At 48.5% G+C, this 25519-nt stretch overlaps 1 pseudogene; it reads left to right on the top strand.

Moving 5' to 3' along the window:
* The first annotated feature begins 141 nt into the window (after positions 1–141).
* On the top strand, positions 142–24662 carry LOC148219326 (uncharacterized; annotated as a pseudogene).
* Positions 24663–25519: the final 857 nt, after the last annotated feature.

Raw genomic sequence — 25519 nt, 5'->3', positions numbered from 1 at the left:
GGTGACCTATGTGGAGCTGCCAGCAACCCATGGGCGACTGTGGGAATGAGGGGACATCTACGGGAATGTGCTGTGACACTCGGGGCATGGCTGGGCACTGGGGGGCTCTGGGGGCACTGGGGGCACTGGGGGACCTCACCCATGGGCAGCCACACATGTGTGTCCCCTGCACTGTTCCCGTGGGTGCCCAACATTCACGGGTAGGTGGGCACAAGTGTGAGGCAGCACAGGGCATCCAGAGCTCCACATGACCCCAGAACCCACAAGGATTTCCCCACTCCCCCTTCCAGTATCACCAGTGGCTCCCCATTCCACATCCAAGTGCCCCCAGTACCCTCAGAGACTTCTCCATTCCCTCCAAACTGTGCTGCCAGTACCCCCAAGGGCTCCCTCTTTCCCCTCCCAGTGCCTCTCCATTGCTCCCAGTCGATCCAGGTGGTTCCCATTCTCTCTCCCAGTACCCCTGTACTCCCAGTGCCTCTGCAATGCCCCTCTCAGCACTCCCAGGACACCCACGGCTCAACATCTCTCCTCCCAGTGCCACGCGAACACAGGACTCGTTTCCCTCTTACTGGCACCAAAATGCAGCTTTTTGGTTCAACTGGCAGAGATGGTGTTTCTTTGTTCAGCTCTGTTGGGCTTTAGGAATGGGATTCTCCAATTTTGGGCTGCCACTCAAAACCAGTGCTATGGATTCCCTTATGCCCTGTCTCAAACCCCTCCTGTGCTGTGTTCCCCACATGATGATGTCCCAAAGGGCCTGGGGGGATTCTGGACCGTCCCCCTTTTCCAGAGAAGCTGGGATCAGGCCATGGCACTGGGTGGGGTGTCAGGGATAGGAAAAGTTTGATGTCTCAAAATATTTTGGAACACCTGTGTGTGGCAAGGCTGGGTCAGGCCTTGCTTTTGGTGGCACAGGGCCCCGTGTGTCATTCAGTCTGTCAGCCATAGCACACTGGGGACAGTGTGACGCTCTGCCAAACCCAGCTCCTGATTACCTGAGGGACCAGGAGTCCCACCTTGGCAGAGGGCCCTTGGTGGCCCAAGGGCTTAAAAAGCAGAGCAAGAGGTGGCCAAGTGTCTGACTTTGTCTGCTCTTGAAGTGCCTGCCCCATTCACGCTGGAACCCAGGAGTTGGAAACTGTCATGATTTAAAAGAGAAACACCTGCCATAGAAAGCAGGAACTCTCCTGGATTGGAAAGAGGACCTATGCCTCCAAATTTTTTTAAGTGTGAAGTTTATGGGGCTTCCAGGCAAAAATGTAGGAAAATGAATAACAGTTCATTGCTAGGAAAGTTCTAGAACAGAACAGAACAAACAGCAACACAAGAAAAGAAATTTCCAACCCGCTCAGGGCAGTTTGTTCATCTTTGTGCAGTTATGACCACGGCCAGCAGGGGGCGCTGCAGGGAGCACTCACAGCCAGCAGGGGGCGCTGCAGGGAGCACTCCCGGCCAGCAGGGGGCGCTGCAGGGAGCGCTCACAGCCAGCAGGGGGCGCCCCGGTGCCGCTCGAACCCCTCAGGGCCATGGCGGCCTCGTCGGGAGGGACGAGAGGAAATCGCTCCTTTTGCAAACTCAGGGGCACCAATCGGTCCCGGCACCATCCCCGGCAGTGCCCGGGCAGGACAGACGAAGGCAGCAGCTTGGCTCCTAGTGCCCAGTGGCAGCGTAGCAGTGTCCCGGGGCCAGGCACACACCCTGCTAAACTCCTGTGATTGCTCTCCCTGATGCCGAACAGAAAGAAGGCAGCACCCAACCCCAGGTAGGTCTCAGGTGCTCAACAGCACCTCTCCTGGCTTTACACCACACTTCCTGAAAACCCTCAGCCTTTCACTCCTTTTTCTCCTGCAGCCCAGGCACATCATCTTTGGGAATGTTAAATTCCCCTGCGATGTTGAGGAAAGCAGGTGCTCCTTGCTGACAGTGCCAGGCCTCCTCAGGGGGCTCCAGCCACGGGGGGGAGGAGGAGGAGAAGGAGGAGGAGTCTGAGAGCAGAACCGCAGACCCGAGGGCTCTGCAGCTTCAGTTGCAGCTCCAGGGACAGCCAGGGATAGGAGCAGTGGCTTCGGAGGGATGAATGGGGTAAAAGTGGAGCTGCTTGGACCAATGCCCCTGATCTGCTCTGGGTGTTGCAGATACTTAAGGAGATGCTGAAATTACCACCAGGGTTCCCAAAATTCAGCTGTGCTGCTAAACCATCCCTGTGCACAAACACACAGCGCTGCTGCCTCTCCCTGGGATTTTGGGATACTATGGCGGCATTGGACATATTTTGGGGGTCAGATGCCCCCAGCTCTGCCCACAAGGAGATTTTGTGGCTGCCCGGAAGGTTTCCTGGAGCTTCTCACCTTCGCCACTGCACAGGGATGGGCATTGTCCCAGTCCTGCTCTGGCCATCCCCAGGTGGCAGCCAGGACCTGAGGCTCCCCCTGCCCCCTTGGCTTTGATTCTCGCAGCTCTCGAGCTGCTGCAAAGGTGAGAATTCTGTGGGGGAAAAAGGCGTGGCTGTGGTTTGCTCAGCCCTGCAAGAAGCACAAAACCCGGTGTGAGCCCCAGCAGTGGCTCTGCCAGGGCCTTTGATGGTTTTCAGAGCAGGGCTGGCTGGAAACCCCCCCTGCGGGGGCAGCTGCGAGGGAACCAGTCCGGAAATGCAGCAATTGATCATTTGGTCCCTGTGCCCAAGGCACTGAGAGAGCCCCAAAACTGCTGCAAATCCCACAAGGATCTGCTCAGCCTGACCGGGACCCTCCTCGGGCCGAGCTGAGCAGGCAGAGCTGAACAAACCAAAACCATTTCTCCCAGTTTAATCCTAAAGATGCTTTTTTTGTCCAATGAGAGGGACAAGGGTCCTGTGCCCCCTGGCACTGGGGGAGGGAATGGGGAGCCCCTGGGGATACTGGGAGCACTGGGAGCACTGGAACGTGGAGCTCTGTGCAGCCCCAGATGGGACCCACCACTCGTGGCCACCTCCTGGTCAGGGTGGGCACCCATGGGAGCCTGGGGGGTGCCAAAGGGGGGGTGCCCTAGGAAAGGAACCTCCAGTGCCCCCAGTGTCACAGCACGTTCTCGTAGATGTCACCAGGGTCCTGCTGTCGTCCTTGGGGTCCCAGCAGCTCTGTGTGGGTCACCTGGGGGATGTGCTGGGCGGGGACCTGAGAAGGACTCCAGGGTTGGAGACCTGGGTGGGGGTGACACCCGTGGGTGACGTGCCCATGTACCCCCCCATACTCACCCCCTACCCACTCAGTGCCCACAGCATTGGGGTCCATCACTGCCCCCTCCTCCAGGGGGTCCTATGGGGATAACTGGGGTTCTGGGTGGCGTCTGGGGCAGGGGGGGAAAGGGGAGTCCTGGCCAGAGCCTCCCACTCACCTGTCCTGGGGCTTCCTGGCAGCTGCAAGGACAAGGGGAGGGAGTGACCATGGGGACCCTGGGACCCCTGACCCTTCCTGGGACTTTGGCAGCTCCAACAACACATGGGATACAAAAATTCCCACTGCACCCCCGATTCCCACTGCACCCCTGATTGCCCCTGGATGCTTCAATCACCCCTGAATCCCTCAGAACTTCTGCAGCACCACAGTGCCCCCATTGCCCCCCGTGCTCCCGACCCTCTGAGCAACAAAACTCCAAGCCTGGCAGGTAGGGGCACCCCTCAAACTCCCCCAGGACCCCAGAAAGATCCCCCAACATCCCTGCATGACCCTCCAAGAGTTCCCAAAACCCTCCAGGATCTCCCAGTGCCACACCAATATTCCTGAAAACCCACCCAGTGATCCCCCTGGAGCCCAACCAAGACCCTCCAAATTCTCCCCACAGCTCTCAGTACCCCCAGCCGAGGTCACTGCAGGCTCAGTCTCCCCCAGCCCAGGGGCCCTGGGTGCTGCCCAATCTCTGCCCCCACTATGGGGCCTTCCCATCACTCCAGTGCCTCCCACTTCCCCGAGGGTCACAACTTTTGTTGTAGAATGTCACAGATGTCACGGCGTTCCCATGGTTGCCCATGTGGCCCCGCAGCTCCACGTAGGTCACCTGAGGATCCTCCACCATGGGGGCTCCGTGGGAATAAGGGGATGTGTGGAAGAGGATGGGAGGTCCTGGAGGTTTGGGGAAAACACAAATCATGGTCAAAGCCTGCACTCACCTTTCCTGGTGTTTCCTGCCATCTGCAAAAGAAAAATGTAGGAGTGACTTTGATTCCCCATCCACCTCTGGGAATCCTGAACCTCCACCAGACCCTCAATTCCCTCCAGGTCCCCCCAGTATCCCTGATGCCCCCTAGAAACCCTGAACGACCCCAATTCCCCAACACACTGAGCCCCTAGATTGCCAGGTTTGGCAGGGAGGGGTACCCTCTGAATTCCCCAAAAATTCCTGATAGGATCCCCAACGTCCCTGCACGACCCTTCAGCACCTCCCTGCAGCTGTGGAAAGGGGTTTTAACTCTTTAAGTGCAGCAGAAATAAGATGCACAGTTACACGGTCGTCTTTCATGATAGAAAGAAAGAGACAAGTTTCTTCAGAAACACACTTGGTTTTATAGCATGACTCGCAATTCCAAGAGTAGAGAAAAGGTGATTGGTTTAGAGAGAAGACACCCCATTCCCAGGTCATGTACCACAACAGGTGTTCTATCTTGTTATTAATTCCTTTTTATTTTGACCAAATTATCACCCTGGGAGAAATTCTCCCTTGCGTTGAGCTGGACCAGCTTATTGGCTGGGAACAGAGCTGAGAAGCTGCAGCCTGGAATATTTTTCAGGCTGTAATTTTCTTGATTTCTCAATATGTGTCCCTACATGATTCCATGAGACTCCACAGTATCACAATGACCCCTTCATTCCATGGAGCCCCACAGTGTCACTATGGTATCCTTGGTTCTTCAATGTAAGGATGCCCTCTTGGTTCCCTGGAGCACAGTGTCACTCTTGTGCCCTTGATTCTATGAGTCCCTGCTGTGCCACAATGGTCCTTTGGTTCCACGTGGCCTCATCATGGTCTCCTTGGTTCCATTAGGCCCTGCTGTGTCACAATGACATCCTTGGTTTCATGATGCCCAGTACTGTAACAAAATTCTCCTTGTTTCCATGGTGTCAGAATGGCACCTTTGTCCCACAGAGCCCCACACTGTCACTGTGGTCCCCTTGATTCCATGAGGCCCTGCCTTGCTACAATGGCCCCAATGGCTACAGTGGTCTCCAGTGGGACTCTCTACAACCACCTGAACAGAGGGTGTAGTGAGATGAGGGTCTGTTTCCTCTCCCAGGCAACCACTGACACAAAGAGAGTCTGAAGTCTGAAGATGAGCCAAGGATAGGATATGTTTGACATCAGGAAAAAAATTCTTCACTAAAAGTGTGATTGGACACTGGAATCTCCTGCCCAGGGAAGTGGTGGAGTCACTACCCATGGAGGCATTTAAAAAAAGACTGGACGTGGCACTCAGAGCCATGGTTTAGTTGGTGAGGTGATGTTAGGTCATAGGTTGGGCTAGATGATCTCACAGGTCCTTTCCAACCTCGCTCATTCTGGGGTTCTGTTTCATAGCTGTCTCCATTGTTCCATGAGGTCCTGCAATGTCATAATAGGCCTTTGGTTCCATGAGTCCCCACAGTGTAACAGTGGACCCTTGGTTCCATGAGGGTCCTCAGTGTCACAATGGTCTCCTTGGATCCTCAGTGTCCAAGTGGCCCCTTGGTCACAATGGACTCCTGGTTCCATGAGCTTTCATACTCTCAGCAACAGTTCTGCAATGTCACCAGGGACCCCCTTGTTCCACGAGGTTCTGTAGTACAACATGGTCACCTGGGTTCTGTGAGGTTCTGCAGTGTCACAATGAACTCCTTGGTTCTGGGGGGCCCTGCAGTGTCACAATGCACCCAGGGTTGCAGGAGGTTCCACACTGTCACCATGGCCTCCTTGGATCTGCAGTAGAACAATGGACCATTGGTTCCATGTGGCCCCACAGTGTCACAATTGCTCTTTGGCTTGATAAAGCTTTTCTCTGTCACAATGGACTTTTGGTTCCATGAGGTTTCTCAGTGCCACAATGGTCTCCTTGGACCTGCAGTGTCACAAGGGACCATAGGTTCCATGTGGCCCCACTCTTTCAAAATGGATTTTGGTTCCATGAGCTCCCACAGTGTCAAAAGGCCCCTTTGTTCCTTGAGGTTCCATAGTGTCACAGTTGACACCTTGGTTCTGTGAGGACCCTCTGTCACCAAATCTCCAAAATATCAAAATAAGACTCCTTAAAACTAATTTGGTGTTGAAGAGGGCATCATTTTATTCAGGCCTCAGGTCCAATGTTAGAGAACTCCTAACCTTAGACGGACATGTGATTCTACAAGTGTGTTGCTTATAGTCAGTAACTACATGTGTATTACAATTTACCTATTTAGATAAAACCTGCCCTGTAGCCGTGGAAAGGGGTTTTAACCCTTTAAGTGCAGCAGAAATAAGATGCACAGCTACATGGTCATCTTCCATGACAGGAAGAAAGAGGCAAGTTTCTTCAGAAACACACTTGGTTTTATAGCATTGCTGCCCGAAACCCCAAGTAAAACACAAACTAACAGAGTGTCAGTTTATGCGGTGCTTTATTCAGGGCCCGGGGACCTGCGGACTCGCGTCCTAAGTCAGGATCCCACCGGTTCCCTTTTTAGAGGGTTTTTTATACCCTTTTTACAAATGGTTTATGTGCAGAAGTACACATTCTTCTGTAGATACATTCACCTTGAAGATAGCATTTTGGCGTCATAAATCTTACATGGTTGCTTATCTTAGGACTATAGTGTTCTCCCCCTCAATCTCTTTCTTATGCCACTGCCCACCACCAGTACTTTATTTATGTTTATACTTTAACCTTATCACTAATGGTTCTGCATGCTCTTAGCACAGCACATTCCTAAGTTAGTTTCCCAGGGCCTACTCTGGGAACTGCAGTCTTCAAGCCTTAGCATTACTACTACTATTATGGTTTATACACTTTATATTCTAATATTCAGGATTTCTAGTCCATATGGTAACAATTCCCCCCTTTTGAGCATTCTTCAGAGTCTTCTGCAAGGATGCTCAATTCTTCCAAGTGATAGTTTCTAGATATGATGGTGGAGGGTTGTTTCAGGAAGTTGGTTGAATCACTTCTTTTCGAGTCAGGGCCTTCATGATTTGCCGTGTGTGTGTTCCTTCTTTAGCAATTATTCCTAAAAGACATCTATACATAATCACAATTACTACAATGATTATTACAATCATTATTCCATTTTGAATAATTGAGGATAACCAACCAGAGACCTGGATTCCCAAAGAACTGAATAAAGCTCCAACCCAATTATGTTCTGCATCCTTTTGTACTTCATGTATTTTTGATTCAATTCGTTCCAATTGACCTATATCCTTTTCTACTTCCTTCGTGACATTTGGGATATGTACACAACAGTGATCATCCCTTCCTTGTAAATATCCACAAACTCCATGTTCCTTTAATAAGAGCAGATCTAATGCCATTCTATTCTGGATTGTCATCCTGGTTGTGGCTTGTAATTGTAGATTAAGATCTCTAAATCCCTTTTTGTTACTGCTGCCAATCTTTCTGTCTGCTCTAGTAATTTATATAACATTTCCCGGTTTCTATATGTAGATACAGGTGCAAATAAAGATTCAAGCATCCAACCGAATTTTACACTTTCCCCTGGCTCGTGCCATTCATTCTTCAGATTTACTGCCTCGTCTGTCTCAGGGCTTAATCCCCTTTTCGTCCTTTTCTCTTGGTCTTCCTTGGTTAATTTGGACTGTTTCCAAAATGGACATAAGGTTGGTATCCCTAACGTTATTTGAGTAATCGGACCACCTATCGGTAAATGTGTAGTCCATTGGCCATGTCCCATTACCCAGACTGAATTTCCGGGGCTTCGTACTGTGGTTGATTGACAATCTTTCCGAGCTCCTTTTAATTCTCCCGTTATTGTATGGTTGTATCTCTGACATTCACATCCCCATTTCAACAACACCCGAACGGGTACTAATCCAATTTGGGATTCTGGGGTATCACAGGTTATGACTTTACTACAGTTCCAACCTGATGTTTGGGCTAGTCTGTTGTGGTGCACTGTTTCAGCTTCGAGGACCCCTGGATGTTCCTGGCTTTTTTTGACCCAATCCATTCGACACACCAGTGTATTGATCCGATATAACTATACGGTTCCAGTAGGCTAGGACCCCAAATTGCTTTCCATTGTTCCCACTCTTCTTTTCCTTCTTGACACACTATTTCATAATAATAATCTACTACAGGTTTTCTCCTTTTCTGATTTACTTCAAATGTGTACCACCCAACATTTTTGTATCGACCTATTTTAGTGAATACAGAATTTGGTAATTTTAAACATTCCGAACTTTGCCCCGGGGTTGACCACCGTCTTCCATAGGTATAAACCTCTTCTACTATTCTAGTGCGATTTCGTAGCTCTTTGTTGCATTTCCTCGTTCCATTTGCTATTTTTGGGGGCATTTCTCCTAATGGGATGATTCCCCACGGTATAGGGTCACCTGCTGCCTTTGGCAAGGGCAAACACGCTGTTATCGCTGTTACATTTTGCATTTTCCCAAAATCCCTAACTAATCCCACTACCAAATTCTCTTGCCCCAATTCCTGTTTCACATTTTCCATTTCTTTTGCTTGTTGGACCGTTCTAGTTTCTCTCATCCTGCAAAGATTCCCTAATTTGAGAGTGCAATTGATTCTCAGTGAAGGACCATCCCACATGTCAACTCTCATACTTGTGGGTGTTACTTGTATTGGATAAGAATGCCCTTTTGTCTTAAAACCCTCCGCCAAAATTTTTACATCTAAGTTCCCATAATCGAAGCTTTCCCTGATCCATACTATGCATGAAAATTGACCAACCTGAGCTTTTTGCAGGTGTGAGATCATTAGGATAGTATTACCTTTCTGTTGTTTCATATCCCAAATTGTCACAATTCCTTCTGAAAATACCTTATTTGTAGTGATCAATTTCCATCTTGCATTTACTTCATCGAATCCAGCTCCCTGGTCATCAGAAAACAAACAGGTTAGATTTACATTTGCCCCTTGTGGTACAATCACTGTTGGTTTAGGAACAGTAACTTTAACAAAGGCATCTCCGATACGAGCAATGCTTAACATTAACATCACAATCAAGGCCTTGCCCTGAACACCAGTTTTGTGTCGGTTAAAGGCTGGACTTCCCATCGTGACGGGACTTTCTTGATTCGGGTGTAGTGTATCCAATTGTCGATCCCTTGGACCTTTACGGCTGTGTATGTAGTCATAATCACTTGTCAGGGACCGTCCCATGTTTCTTTTAGTGGTTCCACATTCCAGTTCTTTATGTAGACTTGGTCTCCAGGCTGTATATCGTGGACGGGATTCTCCAGAGGCAAAGGTCGATTCCACTGCAACGCCCCCCGTAGTGCTGTAAGAGTCTTATTGAGAGACAAAATGTAATTTACCAGTACCTGATCTCCCACCACATTCGGCTCCCCTTTGTAAGTTGCAGCATGATAGGGTTTGCCGTATAAAATTTCATACGGACTTACTCCTACCTTGTCTCTAGGTTTGATCCTGACCCTTAACAGAGCTAAAGGTAATGCTTGAGGCCATTGTATCTTTGCTTCTTGGCAGATTTTCTTAATCTGGCCTTTTGGTGTCTGATTCATCTTTTCTACTTGTCCACTAGACTGAGGTCTCCAAGGTGTATGGAGATTCCATGTTATCCCAAGTACCTTAGCCACTTCTTGCACTATTCCTGCCACAAAATGAGGTCCCCTATCTGAGGACATCCCTAGTGGGATTCCAAACCTAGGGATGATTTCTCGAAGTAAAGTTTTAATCACTTCTTTTGCTTGGTTTGTTCTACATGGGAATGCCTCTGGCCAGCCTGAGAAGGTACATACATAGACTAAAACATACTTATACCCCTGTGCTTTTGGTAATTCTGAAAAATCTATCTGCCAATAATCTCCTGGCTGTGGGCCTATTTGCAATTTTCCCATTTGCAGTTGCCTACGTGTCACTGGGTTGTTCTTAATACAAACTGGACACATTGCATTGATCCTTTTGGCCATTGTTAACATCTGATTGGAGATTATTTCTTGTTTTAGAAATTGCACTAAAGCTTCTGCTCCCCAATGGCATTTGTTATGTTCAATTTCTAATATCATTCTCATTATTTTTGTCGGCAATATCACTTGTCCTACGGCAGTTACATACCATCCGGCCGCATTCTTCTTAGCTTGTACTAGCCGTGCTAATTTTTCGTCTTCTGGTAGGTATACTGGTACTTCATCCATAAAAACTTCTGCAGGGTTGGTACGTGCTGGTAGCAACGCCATTTGGGTCCATACCTCGCGAGCAGCCTGTCTGGCTGCTCTGTCAGCCAGACGATTTCCCTGGAATGCTCTTTCTTCTCCCTGCTGGTGTCCTTTTACATGCATTACTGCCACCGCCTGGGGCTTATGTACTGCTTCCAGTAGTTGCACAATTTGTTCTCGGTGTTTAATTGACGAACCTTGTGAATTTAATAGTTCTCTCTCCTTCCATAATGCCCCATGTACATGTATTACCCCAAATGCATATTTAGAGTCAGTCCAAATATTTACTCTTTTCCCTTGACTCAATTCCAAGGCTCGGATGAGGGCTTAGATTTCAGCTTTTTGTGCTGATGTTTCGGGAGCCAAGGCTCTGGCTTCTATAACCTGTCTTAGAGTTACCACTGCATACCTGGCGTACCTGGTTCCATTTTCCACGAAACTAGATCCATCGGTATACAGCTCCCATTCAGGTTCATCTAAGGGCTCATCCTTTAGATCCTTGCAGGTAGCGTATACCTGTTTGATGGTCTCCACACAGTCGTGTACCAGGTTGCCTTCTTCTTGGGTGGCTCTAAGAAATTCGGCTGGATTGAGATGGTTAGTTACCTTCATTTCAACATCATCATGTTCTCTAAGGATTGCCTGGTATTGCAGCATACGGCTGGAGGAGAGCCAATGCCCCCCTTTTTGTTCCAAAACTGCTATTACCATATGTGGCACAAACACTTCCATTTTCTGCCCCATAGTTAGCTTTCTAGCTTCTTGTATCAGAAGCATTGTTGCAGCAACAGCTCTAAGGCAGCCAGGCCATCCAGCGCTTACTGAATCCAGTTGTTTTGAGAAGTATCCCACCGGGCGCTTCCATGTTCCCAATTTTTGTGTCAACACCCCAATCCCCAGTCTTTGCCTCTCATTTACATATAGTTGAAAGGGTTTTGTGAGATCTGGCAACCCTAATGCAGGTGCCTCTTTTAGAGCTTGCTTCAAGTTCTGAAATGCCTTTTCTTGTATTTTATTCCATTTAAATTCAGGATTTTTGACTGCCTCATACAGAGGTTTTGCTTTTAGTCCAAATTCTGGAATCCACAACCGGCACCACCCGCCATTCCTAAAAAGGACCTTAACTCTTGTGGATTTCGAGGTGTCGGTATAGCACATATTGCCTGAATCCGGTTCACCCCTAATTTCCGAACTCCTTGTGATATCTCGCATCCCAAATAAATGACTTGTGTTCTTACCAGCTGGGCCTTTTCTTTTGACACTCGGTATCCAGCTTGTCCGAGCATATTGAGGAGTTCAATGCTAAGTCTTCGACAGATATCTTCTTCTGTTGAGGCTAGAAAAATATCATCTACGTACTGTAGAAGAATAAATGAGAAAGGTGACTCCTTTACCTGGGTTAGTCTCCATTCTTCCAGTTCCCGGGCTAGTTGGTTTCTGAAGATGGTTGGAGAATTCTTGAATCCTTGTGGTAAACGTGTCCAGGTGAGCTGTCTTTTCCATCCTGTAGCAGGTTTTTCCCATTCGAAAGCAAAAATTTTCCTACTTTCAAATGCCAAAGGGATACAGAAGAATGCATCTTTCAAGTCAATTACTGTGAACCATTTAAATTTCTCCGAGACAGCTGTTAGCAATGTATATGGATTTGCTACTACTGGATGAATATCCTTTGTTATATTATTGATTGCCCTCAGATCTTGAACTAACCTGTACTTACCATTGGACTTCTTTACCGGAAATATGGGGGTATTGAATTCTGATTCACATTCCTGTAATATTCCTAAACTAACAAACTGATCTATTAAGGGTGCTACTCCTTTCTGAGCCTCTAGTTTCAGAGGGTACTGCCTTATCCGTACGGGTTGTGCTCCTTCCTTCAATTCCACAACTACCGGTTGTGCTGCTTTTGATTTTCCGGGAATCCCTGTTTCCCATACCCATGGTACCACAGCCTGTTCTATTTCTGTGGGGATTTCTGTTGCCTCTACTTCTTTCACTGTAAATAATTTGGCTATATTATCTTCTGGAATTTCTAATTTTACTCTTCCTTTTTCAAAGATTATTTTTGCCTCTAACATTGATAACAAATCCCTCCCCATTAATGATTCTGGGCTATTTGGCATGTATAAAAATTGATGATCAAATTCTTTCCCCCCAAACTTTATATCCAACGGACGTAAAAATGCCCTTTCTTCCACCTGTCCTGTAACCCCTACCACCCGAATGGTAGAATCACTTAGAGGTCCTAATTTGGTGTTAATTGCAGAATATGTAGCCCCCGTATCTACTCTAAATTCCAATGGTTCCCCATCTACTTCTAAAACTACCTTCAGATCCCGATCTAGTCAGCTTTGAGTCTGGTAGCTTCCCATCATAAAGGCTTGGGCGACACCTTGTGACCCTCCCTGAACTGCACTTGAATTATTTATCAACCCCTCCCCGCTATTCAGCCCGAATCCCATACCTTGATTAAGTGGACATTCGTTTTTCCATTGTCCTCTGTTCTTGCACAAGGCACACTGATCCAATCCCAATCTCATTTTTCCTTGTCCCACTTGTAATTGGTTTGGGAATCCCCTTCCACCCATCAAAATTCCTCCCCTAGCCATTGCTCGCCCCCGTCCGCGCCCCCGGCCACCTCCCCACATACCATTCCCCGTTATCTGCTGTAGTACTGCCAACATACTAGCTTGTTGTTTCTTAGCAGTCTCTTTTTCCCTATTATTATACACCTTCCACGCAACTTCTAAAAGTTTATCCAAATTCCGTGTATCTTCCCCTTCTAATTTCTGCAACTTTTTCCGAATATCCTCTTGGGATTGTCCCATAAAAACTAAAGCTAGCTGCAATTTCCCTGATTCCCCTTCAATTTCTAAACTGGTATATTTTCGAGCAGTTTCCTTAAGCCTTTCTAAGAAAGCTGACGGGGACTCATTTTTCTCCTGCCTTACTGAATACAACTTGGACCAGTTTAACGTCTTAGATATCCCACTCCGTATTCCTTCTACCAACAGTTCTTGATAAGCCTTAAGTCTACGGTAACCCCCTGTTGAATTAACATTCCACTCTGGATCCTCCCGCGGCACTAAATCATTTAATGTACCGTCCGCTATTTGCAACCTAATCATTTCTCGTGCCTTTTCCCTCATACCTTTAAATACCATCTCTTTCTCAGTAGAGTCCATTATTGTATCCAGTAAGACCTGTAAATCATTCCAGTCTGGATTCTGTGTTTTAATCACCATTTTCACTACCCTTGCTGCCCGTTCAGGATCCTCCCGATAAGCCCCCACAGACTGCTTCCAAATTAACAAATCATTAGGAGAAAAAGGAACTTTCACCATTACTCATTCCCCGTGGGGTCCAACCGCTTCCCGCAACGGAGCCATCAATTGTGCACCCCTTTTTCCCTTCTTCTCCCACCCGCTACGGGTCCTTTCACATAGAGGAGTACGCGGCTTATCAACGACTTTTCCTTTCTTTAAATCCCCTCCCTTTTCTTCCCCATTCACCTCTTCATCCGACTCACTTGATTCACTCTCCTCCAGGGGAGGGGCACTAGGTGCTACCAACAGAGAAACATCCTCCTCAGGGTCTGACAACTTAACAGAATACTCCTTCCCTTTTTGCCACCCTTTGCAGCCCGCACAACCATCTGTTGCTGTTTTTAAGACCATAATGCCACACTCCTTCTGCCATTCTGGCTTATTTTTCAAACAATAAAACAAATCAAGATATGGGATTTCTTCCCATTTCTCATTATTTTGTAAGAAATGCATAAGAGAAGTTATAATATCAGGATTTAGAGTACCATTTCGGGGCCATTGCATACCCTCAGGTTCCTATTGGGGCCACACATGATTATAAAAATCAATCAATTTCTTTTTACTCAGTTCTTGACCAAAATTCCCCACCTTCCAATGTTGCAACAAACAGCCCAAGGGTGAATCATTCGGAATTTCCATCCCCGAACTAGCCAGAGCTTTAAAGGTTTTAAAAGGCATCATAACACTCACACTCACACACTTTACTATTATTTCCACACTCACACACCCTTTACCACAATTCTTGCCTTTCTCGTCGCCGTGAGTGGCAAGTGCTGGATCTGCGCAATCACTGTTGCGTCTGACGACCAGCGCCTAGGCTTCCTTTTCCACAACCTTTAAGACGTCCTTTGCCCCCAGTGCGGGATCACCGTCCCGTCTTAATCGGCGGGCTTTCCCTTTCAATAAAGAATAAAGCACCTTGCGGGCTTACCTCACAGTCGTCCGTCAGGCGCGGGGTCAGGCACGGGTTGATGTCTCCCCAGAAATCACCTGGTGCCGGCGTGGAGTAGATCAGCTCGCGAACCGCCCCTGCCGCCCCCGGAGTCCTGCCGCGGTCGCCAAAACTGCTGCCCGAAACCCCAAGTAAAACACAAACTAACAGAGTGTCAGTTTATGCGGTGCTTTATTCAGGGCCCGGGGACCTGCGGACTCGCGTCCCAAGTCAGGATCCCACCGGTTCCCTTTTTAGAGGGTTTTTTATACCCTTTTTACAAATGGTTTATGTACAGAAGTACACATTCTTCTATAGATACATTCACCTTGAAGACAGCATTTTGGCGTCATAAATCTTACATGGTTGCTTATCTTAGGACTATAGTGTTCTCCTCCTCAATCTCTCTCTGGCGCCACTGCCTTAGGATTATAGTGTTCTCCTACTCAATCTCTCTCTTACGCCACTGCCCACCACCAGTACTTTATTTATGTTTATACTTTAACCTTATCACTAACGGTTCTGCATGCTCTCAGCACAGCACATTCCTAAGTTAGTTTCCCAGGGCCTACTCTGGGGACTGCAGTCTTCAAGCCTTAGCGTTACTACTACTATTATGGTTTATACACTTTATATTCTAATATTCAAGATTTCTAGTCCATACGGTAACAGTGTGTGCACACAGACAGAGAGAGTCAGTGCCAGGGAGCTGTTAGGAATTCCCCTGGAGGGCAGGGAAATGCTCCCTGTGGATGCTTTGGCATCTCCCCAGCGGTGAAGGGCTGAGCCTGGAGGAGTGGGGGATCAGCCCAGGCTCCGTGGTTGTTCGGGGATGCCCCGAGTGCAGCACACAGGAGAGTTCCCGGCTTGGAGAGGCCCCGCTCAGAGGGAGGTGCTGGCCCAGGAGAGCTCCAAGGGGCTCCTTGTGGAGCTCTGTTTGTAGGGCCCCAAGAGAGGGGCTTTGGGCACAACAATGTTTCATCCTGGCCACACTTGGCATCCACAGCTTTCTTTGGAAGGGTGAGAACAGGGATGTTGTGCCTGAGGGAACAAGAACAGTTCCAGGGCTGCTCCTAAAGGAACCAGGAGCTCACTGGGCAGCAGCAGTGCCTGGGAGCAGACAGTGTTTGTGCTGAGCTCCAGAGGAGCTGAGCCCAGGGGCTGTTGGCCACGGCCAAGCCCCAGCAAGCATTTCTCAGCTGGCAGGGTGGGCTGAGAAGGGCAGGGGGGAATGCAGCAGCACAGGGACCATGGAACCATTGTGACACTGAGGGGTCTCATGGAGTCTTGGAGACCACTGTGACATTCCTGGGCCTCATGGAGCCAAGGGGACCTTTATGATGCAGTGTGGCTCCATGGAATGTTTGGATCATTGTGACATTGAGATCCCATCAAACCAAGGGTCCATTGTGACACCACGGGGCCTCCTGGAACCCTGGAGAGCATTATGACACTTTGGGGTGTCATGGAACCAAAGGATGACATTGTGACACTGTGAGACCCCATGGAGCCAAATGTCCACTGTGACATTGCAAGGCCTCATAGAACCATGGAGAGACCATTCAGACACTTCACAGCCTCCTGGAACCGTGGAGAGACCATTGTGACCCTGAGGGGTCCCATGGAATCATGGAGTCCATTGTGACACCAGGAAGCCCCATGGAATAAGCAAAGCACTGTGACACTGTGAGACCTCATGGAACCATGGAGAGACCATTGTGACCTGATGGTCCTCACAGATGCAAGAGGACCATTGTGATACTGTGTGGCCTCGTGAAACCAAGAGGCCTTTGTGACACTGCAGGGCTACATGGAAACAAAGGTCCATTGAGACATTGGGGGCCTCATGTCATCAGTGGTCCATTGTGACACTGTGGAGCCAAAGGAGACCATTTTGACAATGCAAACCTCATGGTCCAAAGGTCCATGGTGATAATGAAGGTCTTCTTGTAATCAAGGCGCCATTGCGACACTGCAGGGCTCCATAAAACCAAGGGAACACAGAACAGCTCTGGCTGGTTTGGCCTCCAGGGAGTCACATGACTGGTCCAGCTGACCTTGGCATGTTGAGGGTCTCTTCTCATCTGCTACTGAAATACCAGGGCTTCCTGCTTTCCTTCCTATGGAAAAGAACTGCCTTTCTCCTCCAGGCACCCATGGCCAGAATTGGGATTTCACTGCCAAATTTCCTTATATCCAGGGATTGTTCCCATAAGAATATTGCCAGGACAAGTCTGGCTGGCCATGGTTTCACAAGGGTCACCTCTCATCTGTCTCCAAAACCCTGGGGAAGTCTCTGTGCTTCCCTTCCTATGGGAATGAACTGTCCTTCTTCTCCAGCCACCCATGGCCGAGATTGGGATTTCACCTCTAAAATTCCCTACATTCAAAGACTGCTCCCAGACAAAATCTGCCATTATTGACAAGTCTGGCTGGTCTTGGCCTAGTGAGGCTCTCACCTGCTTTCCAAACACTGAGGCTCTGTGCTTTCCTTCCTATGAAAAAGAGCTGTCTTTCTTGGCCAGCGGCCCATGACCAGAATTGGGATTCCACCTCCAACATTGCCTGTCGTGAAAAAGATTGTTGGCTCACAATATTCCATGTATGGGGGAGGAAGGGGCAGGGGCAGGGGCAGCCTTGCCCTGCCCTGTAACCCCAGCACTGCACTGCCCTGTAACCCCTGAGCCTCTATTCCAGCCCAGCAATGTCTGCCAGTCCCTGGTACACCAAAGGCAATGCTCCACACCCACCCCTGGAGCCCCAGCCCAGCTCCTGAGGGACCAAATGACTGAAAGTCCCACCTGGGGGAAGGGCCCAGGAAGACCAAGGATGTATTTAAGGCTGAACACAGGTCAAGGACACAGGTTGACCCTACCTCCTCTTGGAATTTCTGCCTGAACACTGCTGGAATCCAGGAGTTGATACCTGTATATGTGCTTCTCTGTGTCATTTTTGTCTTTCTTTCTTTCTTTCTTTCTTTCTTTCTTTCTTTCTTTCTTTCTTTCTTTCTTTCTTTCTTTCTTTCTTTCTTTCTTTCTTTCTTTCTTTCTTTCTTTCTTTCTTTCTTTCTTTCTTTCTTTCTTTCTTTCTTTCTTTCTTTCTTTCTTTCTTTCTTTCTTTCTTTCTTTCTTTCTTTCTTTCTTTCTTTCTTTCTTTCTTTCTTTCTTTCTTTCTTTCTTTCTTTCTTTCTTTCTTTCTTTCTTTCTTTCTTTCTTTCTTTCTTTCTTTCTTTCTTTCTTTCTTTCTTTCTTTCTTTCTTTCTTTCTTTCTTTCCTTTCTTTCTTTCTTTCTTTCTTTCTTTCTTTCCTTTCTTTCTTTCTTCTTTCTTTCCTTCCTTCCTTCCTTCCTTCCTTCCTTCCTTCCTTCCTTCCTTCCTTCCTTCCTTCCTTCCTTCCTTCCTTCCTTCCTTCCTTCCTTCCTTCCTTCCTTCCTTCCTTCCTTCCTTCCTTCCTTCCTTCCTTCCTTCCTTCCTTCCTTCCTTCCTATTTTTGGCCTCTTGCAACGTTTGAGTAACTTAAAATTAAAGAGGCCTAGAGTTTGTGAAGTAAAATTCTCAAAGTTAAGGCTTTGAGAAGTGGTTTGTTTTGTTGACTGAATATCATATTAAACCTTTTGTCCAAGTTTCTCTGATTTTCTAAAGTTGCTAACAAAGGCTATTCTGTTGCTTCGAGCTCCTGAGAATCTCTTGTTGGTATTTCTCCAGTGCTTCTAACTCAGAGTACACAAATAATAATTCCTCTTAAATGTCTTGTTGTGAGAGGTTTTTGGGGGATGGGACTCAGGGCTTCTCTGTCCTGCTTGGCACAGCCCAGGCAGGGCTTTCACAGCCACATTCCACATTCCATTTCCACCTGGACCCGCTGGTGCCTCTGAGTTCTGCTTCCCCAGCCCCAGGGACACTCTCCTTGTCTGCCCATTCCCCCACGGTCTCTGGGCAGGGATGGCCCCAGTGGGGGCTGCTGACATCCTCAGCAACTCCGAGGCTGCTGCTGAATTTGACTTCTCCAGAGGCTTGTTCAGCCTTCAGCTCTTCAGTTCAGGAATTCAGTGCCCCAGGGCTCATTAACATTCAGAAAACCTTAATAAGCCAAGCCTCCGGGAATAATTTATGTCTTTTACTCTTCTATGGTTAATTAAATTGATTTCAGAAGTATATTCAAAGTGAATAAACTATGTTACCAGTACAAGGAGAAAAGAATTCTTTGTTGAGCCTTGTTTATATTTTCCTGTTTATACACTGATATCAGCAATCTCGAATTGATATTGAACCCCAACCCCTCATCATGCAATCTGAATAGAAATGAAAATCAAGACCCTTTATGGCTGACAATCAGTCACACTCTGTCCCTACCCCCACCCCACCATTTCTCCATCCTAGCCCTGGCACTCAGAGCAGCCTTGTGCAAATCCAAGCTCCCTACCCCCCAGGCTGTGCCTGCAGCTTTCAGCTCCTTGGCACCAACTCCCACCTGCTTTCCTTGGAGAAGGAGCTGCCTGAGACACAGAGGGATGATCATTTATTGTCAGCAAACAAAACCAAAGGAAGGCACAGCTCCATAAAAAGAAAGGTAATTCCTCAGCCGGATATTAAGTCCCTTTCCACAGCAGACAGTCTCAGACCAATTGAAAACACGTTCTGTGCCCAGCACAGATCCCAAGATGCCCCAAACCCTCCCTGCCCTGATTCTGCCCAGATTTGCTCTTTGCACACACGAGTCACACACTGAAGTCAGGAGCTCCCTCCATGCCCAGAGGGAGGAAAGGAGAGAAAGTGGCTGAAGAGCTCTCTTGTGCACAGCTACAGCTGCACTAATGCCAATCTTCTGGGCTCACAGGAACGTGATCCAACAGCCTCTGCAGCATCTGTTCCCTGGGCAGAAATCTGACTGGATAAGCCAGGCCCAAGGAGTGCTGGGCAATGGAGCCACATCCAGGGGTGTCCCCAGGGCTCAGGATTGGGGCCAGGGCAGTGAAATCTCTTTATTGCTGATCTGGACGAGGGCATGGAGGGCACCCTCAGTCAGTGTCCAGGTGAGGCCAAGCTGGGTGGGAGTGTGGCTGTGCTGCAGGGCAGGAAGCTCTGCAGAGGGATCTGGACAGGCTGGAGCCATGGGCCCAGGACAATTGGATGAGGTTCACCAAGGCCAAGGGCTGGGACCTGCCCTGGGCTCACAGCCACCCCAAATCCCTGCCTGTGCCCTGCCCCGGATCCCCACTGCCTCATCAGGTTTGTGTCCTTTGGGGTCAGGAACTGGTAAGACTTAAGAGGCAAGAGAAGGATTCTCTTCAGTGCTAAAATATAAATGTAAAATCACAGAATTTATTGAACATTGAACCTCCTCCCTCAACAATGTGAGACATCCCAGCAGCATCTGACACATCCATCATTCAGAAGGGATTTCTGTACAAAATTAATTTTAGGCAAAGATGATGCTATGATAGATATAAACACAGTCAAGGTGTTGTACCAGCCTGCTCTGCCTGGAGTGCAGTTGAAACAGCTTGAAGATTGTTCTATTTGCAAAGCTTTCAGTGATGGATGGACAAAAGGAAGCCAAGCTGCTTTTGGTGTTGAGGAAATGCTGAAACCAGCCTGAGTCATTTAAACTCATCCTGTTCTTGCTGGGATGAGGAGCCCCTCAGCCTTCCCTGCTCTGGGCTGGACAAGCCCAGCTCTCTCAGCCTCTCCTCACAGCCAAAGGGCTCCAGTCCCACCTTGGAGGCCCTTCCCTCACCCTGCTCCAGCCCCAGACATCTTTCCTGCCCTGGGGAACCCAAACCAGGCCCCAGTGACCTGGATAATCCACGTCCTTGATGTCCTGGTCACACAGCCCTGGCCCCTTGTCCCCGTGTCAGGCTCTGGGGTTGATTTGTGGAACATCCTTGGGGGAGGCTGTGGCTCCAGGTGGACCAGGGGGATCCCGGGGGACAGGGGACCCTGCTGGGCATGAACAGCATTGGACTTGTCTGGGGAAACTGTGAGGGGGGGCTGGGGCAGAGTGACCAACGCAGTGACCTCACACAGCCCTGCTGGGATGTCACACAGCCCCTCCTGTGATGTCACAGCCTGCCCTGTGATGTCAGACCTCTGCCCTGTGATGTCACAGTCAGCTCTGTGATGTCACAGAGACAGCCTGTGATGCTCAATGACCTCACATACCCACTGTGTGATGTCATAGCCCACTCTGTGACCTCATGTTACCAGATGATAAATTGCCCACCCTAGCTGAGCTAACACAATTCCTGTTCTCCAAAACCACTGGCCTTTGGAACCAGCACAATGCCCGTTGTGTGAGAAGGGGAACTGGAAGTTCCCCAGCCTCAGTGTCCTGCCAATTCAGCCAGGCTGAACTGGAACATTGGGGTCCACGACCACCAGGGACCACCAGAGAAACCCCCAGGACAGAAGAACCCATGGGTAAAGGGGAGGGGAAATATGTTAATGACTGTGGGCAAATGATTATCATATGTGTGTTCAGTCCAGGACAGTCAATGAATATGTATGCAAAATAAAAAATATAAACAGAAACTTTCCTGTACTCAGCATGCACGGCTTTGGGAGGAGCTGTCCCCCTGTGTATCCAGCCAAATAAAGAATGCTGCTTTTTAATGCTATATTGGTGTTCAGGAGTTTTTAATTTTACTGAATTTTTGGTAACACTCGCACTGCCCAGGGAAGCTCTGTCTCCAGCTGTTCACAGAGAAGGGCTGGTGGGAGATGTGGTGGTCAGAGGTTGTTTGGGGTACACTGACAACGAAATTATTGAGTTTTTAAATACTCTGTGAAAGGAGGGGCATCTACAAAACTTCTACATTGGACTTAGAGAGAGCAGGATTTGGCCTATTCAGGATGCAGTTTTGGAGAATACCAAATCAGGCACTAATTTTTTTAAGGGAAACAGCCTTTAAAAAGCAAGGTTTCCCAGGAACGATGGAGATGATTCAAGAAAGAAATCTTGTAGGAGCTGCCTGTCTCTCTGTGCAAAAAAGTCAGATAGAAAGGGAAATGACTGGCCTGATAGGGCATGGAGCTTTTCCAGGAACTCAGGGTTAAAAGAAGGTGCATCACCTTTGGACAGAGGACAGGCAGCCCAGGAAGTGTTTCAGGATGTCGCTAAGTAATGCAGAAAGAAAACCAGAGAGGTGAAAGCTAAATTAGGATTTAACCTGGCTGCTTCTGTGAAGGATAACAAAAAATATTTTAGAAATTCATTAATGGCAAAAGAAAGCAAAAGGAGAAGCTCTATTGTTTATTAGGGGGGATATGGTTACCAAAGATGAGGAAAAGGCTGAGACACTTAACCCATTCATTGCCTCAGTTTTCAACAATAGGACAAGTTGTCCCCAGGACAAGTGTTCTCCTGAGCTGGTAGATGGGGACAGGGAGCAGAACAGACCCCCTGTAATCCAGGAGGAAGCAGCTGGGGACCTGCTGAGACACTCAGATGCTCACAGGTGTCTCTGGGAACAGATGGGATCCATCCTAGGGGGATGAGGGAGCTGCTGGATGAGCTCCCCAAGCTGCTCTCCATCATTTCTCATCAGTGCTGGCTCAGCAGGGAGGTGCCAGAGGACTGGAGGTGCCAATGTGAGCCCATCCCCAAGAAGGGCTGGAAGGAGGATGTGGGGAACTGCAGGCCTGTCAGCCTGACCTGGGTGCCTGGTGAGGTGATGGAACAGATCACCTTGAGTGCCATCACAGGGCACCTACAGGATGGCTGAGGGATCAGAGGCAGCCAGCGTGGATTTCAATATCTGCATTGATGATCTGGATGAGGGCATGGAGTGCACCATCAGCAAATGTGCAGATGGCACCAAGCTGGGTGTGAGTGTGGATGTGCTGGAGGGCAGGAGGGCTCTGCAGAGGGACCTTGACAGGCTGGATCCAGGGCCCAAATCCAACGAGGTGACGTTTAGCAAGACCAATTGCTATGTCCTGCACTTTTGCCACAACAGCCCCTGCAGTGCTCCAGGCTGGGGACAGAGTGGCTGGACAGCAGCCAGGCAGAAAGGGATCTGGGGGCACAGATGGACAGCAGGCTGGACATGAGCCAGCAGAGTGCCCAGGTGGCCAAGAAGGCCAATGGCACCTGGGCTGGATCAGGAATTGTGGAGGGAGCAGAAAACACAGAAGGGGAAGGGACAAAGGAAGGAGGTGAAGGAGATAACCCTAACTGTCTCTCTCCCCCCATCATAAAAATAATTGACTTTACTTATATTCCCTATCAGAAGGCCCATCCTTGTCCAAAGATGAAAATTTTCTCCGTTGATGCTGTCCTCACTGCTGCCTGGATCCTCTTCACCGTGCTGCATGCCTTCAGCTGGATCAGTCCACAACCCAAACACAATGTCTGGGTGACTTTAGCAAAGACATTGAAACAAGATAACATGTGCCTGTCCATGGGCAACCTTGATAACCCACTTTCCACATGCTTGGTAGGAATTCCCTTTGTAGCAGACGAATGGCCCATCCAGAACTCAGAGCTCCTCCACACCACTGGTAAGAGACCCAATCCCGTTGACACTTGGGACCATTGGACAAAAATACTGCCAAATGCCCCCGAGGAACCCCAAGAATTAGATTTGCTGGGGTCCTCCAAAGCAACATACTGCATCAAATTTTATTACAAAAGTCCAAAGCAAAATTGGCCTGAAATGAGTCAAATTCGAAACATATACAGAAAAGACATATCACCTATCAACAAAGCCTACAATTATCCAGATTGGTGCAATTACACAACTCATGCTCTCTCTGAATCCTCCCTCCACCTCAAAACGTTACCCCGTGGAATGTTTCTTATCTGTGGTGATCAGGTTTGGGCTGGAATCCCCTCTCGCCTTCACGGGGGACCCTGCAGCCTTGGCAAGCTTTCTACCCTCACCCCCAACATTACCTTATTACATAATTGGAAAAGGGAGAGTGAATGAAAATGTGAAAAAAGATCTTACACTGAATTTGATGAAAGTTGTGACCCTAAATTGTATATTTGGAACAGACCCACAAAAGCTGCTGTCTCCCTGTTCTTTCCATGGGTGGCTGCAGCAAAAGCCCTTGGTGAAATTACTCACTTAGGGTGTTGGCTCAGTAAGCAACAGTCACATCTGCTGCTTTGAGTGATCTTTTAAAGGATGAAGAAACCATGAGACATGCATCCCTGCAAAACCAAGCTGCAATTGACTTCCTGCTGCTCGCCCACGGACACAGCTGTGAAGACTTTGAAGGGATGTGCTGCTTCAATCTCTCCTCACGTTCAACATCCATCCAAGCAAACATCCAGAAGCTGAAGGACCTCGTGAAGGATTTGAAAGTACAAACCACCCCAGACTCGTTCAACAACCTTTTTGGACAATGGGGACTGACGGGGTGGGCCGCATCTCTGGTCAAGGGACTTTTATGGATTTTAATCATAGTTGTCATTGTATTAGTTATGTTTGCATGCTTTGTTCAATGTTTCAAGAAAGTTCCTGGAAGTGCCTTTTTAGTACATACAGAGAGAGGAGTTGTGGAGGGAGCAGAAAACACAAAAGAAAGTTTCTCTGAATCCTCAGAACAAACTCCTTGGAAAATCATAGCTTAGAGATAAGAAATGGCTTGTGAAATGACGAATACAAAAGGAATTTAGCTTCCCCCCTTTGGAAGACCCTCTTATCTATCTTCAATATTAGTGGTTCATTTTCTTTTAGTATCCATAGGCCAGCTTTGAATGCAAAATCCCTCAGGGATTGGTCAGAAAGTAGAATTCCCTTGGTAATTGGTGCAAATTGTAAAACCCTCAAAAGTTATTAAAAACCCCTGTAAAACAATAGCTGTTGGTATATGCTAGATAGGATGCCTTCACAGAATAAACTATGGATTTGTGCCTCTCTGCATATGCTGGTCTCTTTTCCCCGCTGGTCTGAGAGCTCACCGTGAGTCACAATTCTATCTGGGCAAGGCTCAGGAATTTGCTCCGTCGCTGAGGGCTATAAAAACAGCCTCAGGGATCCCAAAGGGACCCCGAACCCCACCAGTGACACTCTCCTTGCTTCCACAGTGCCCTGCATAATCAAAACGGCCCTTTGGTTCCATGGGCCCTACAGTGTCACAATGGTCTCCATGATTCCATGGGGCCTTGCAATGCCACAATGGTCTCCATGGATCCACGGTGCCCTGCAGGATCACAACGGCCCTTGGGCTGCACCAGGCCCTGGAATGCAACAATGGCCTCTTGGCTCCACAAAGCCCTGCTGCTTCACACCAGCCCCTTGGCACCATGCGGCCCAGCAGGGCCACAGTGATGTCCTTGGTGCCACGGAGTCCCCACAGTGTCACAATGGTCCCTTGGATCGATGGTGCCTTGCAGTGTTGCAATGGCCCCTTGGTTCCATAGAGCCCCACAGTGTCACCATGATGTCCACAGGAAGGAAACCACAGAGCCCCAGTGTTTCAGGGGCTGATGAACTGCAGCCACCAGAGGCCAAGGTCAGACAGACCTCTCTGTCCTGGAAGGTTTTTCTGGCAGCAACCCTTGGATATACAGAGTTTTGAATATTGAATCCCAATTTCAGCCATTTGTGCCTGGAGGAGAAGGCCAGTTCTTTTCCATAGAAAGGAAAGCATGCAGCCCCTGTGTTTGGAAGGCAGGTGAGAGCCGGCCCTCAGGAGGCCAAGGCCAGTTAGACCTGTCTGTAATGGCAGCTTTTGTGTAGGAGCAATCTTTGGATCTAGGACTTTTGGAGGTGGAATCCCAATTTTGGCCATGGATGCTTGAATGAGAAGGATGGTTCTTTTCCATTGGAAGGCAAGCCCAGAGCCTCAGTGTTTCAGGGACACATTAGAAGAGACTCCTGAAAGGCCAAGGGCAGTTGGAGCAGTCAGGCCAAGCCAACCAGACCTGTTACCTGTTCCCTTGGATCCATGGCG

This window comes from Sturnus vulgaris, unplaced genomic scaffold, assembly GCF_052056855.1.
Source record: "Sturnus vulgaris isolate bStuVul1 unplaced genomic scaffold, bStuVul1.hap1 Scaffold_155, whole genome shotgun sequence".
NCBI classification, from domain to species: domain Eukaryota; kingdom Metazoa; phylum Chordata; class Aves; order Passeriformes; family Sturnidae; genus Sturnus; species Sturnus vulgaris.
The sequence above is the reverse complement of the archived record's forward strand: the minus strand, read 5'-3'. Positions and strand labels throughout refer to the sequence as shown.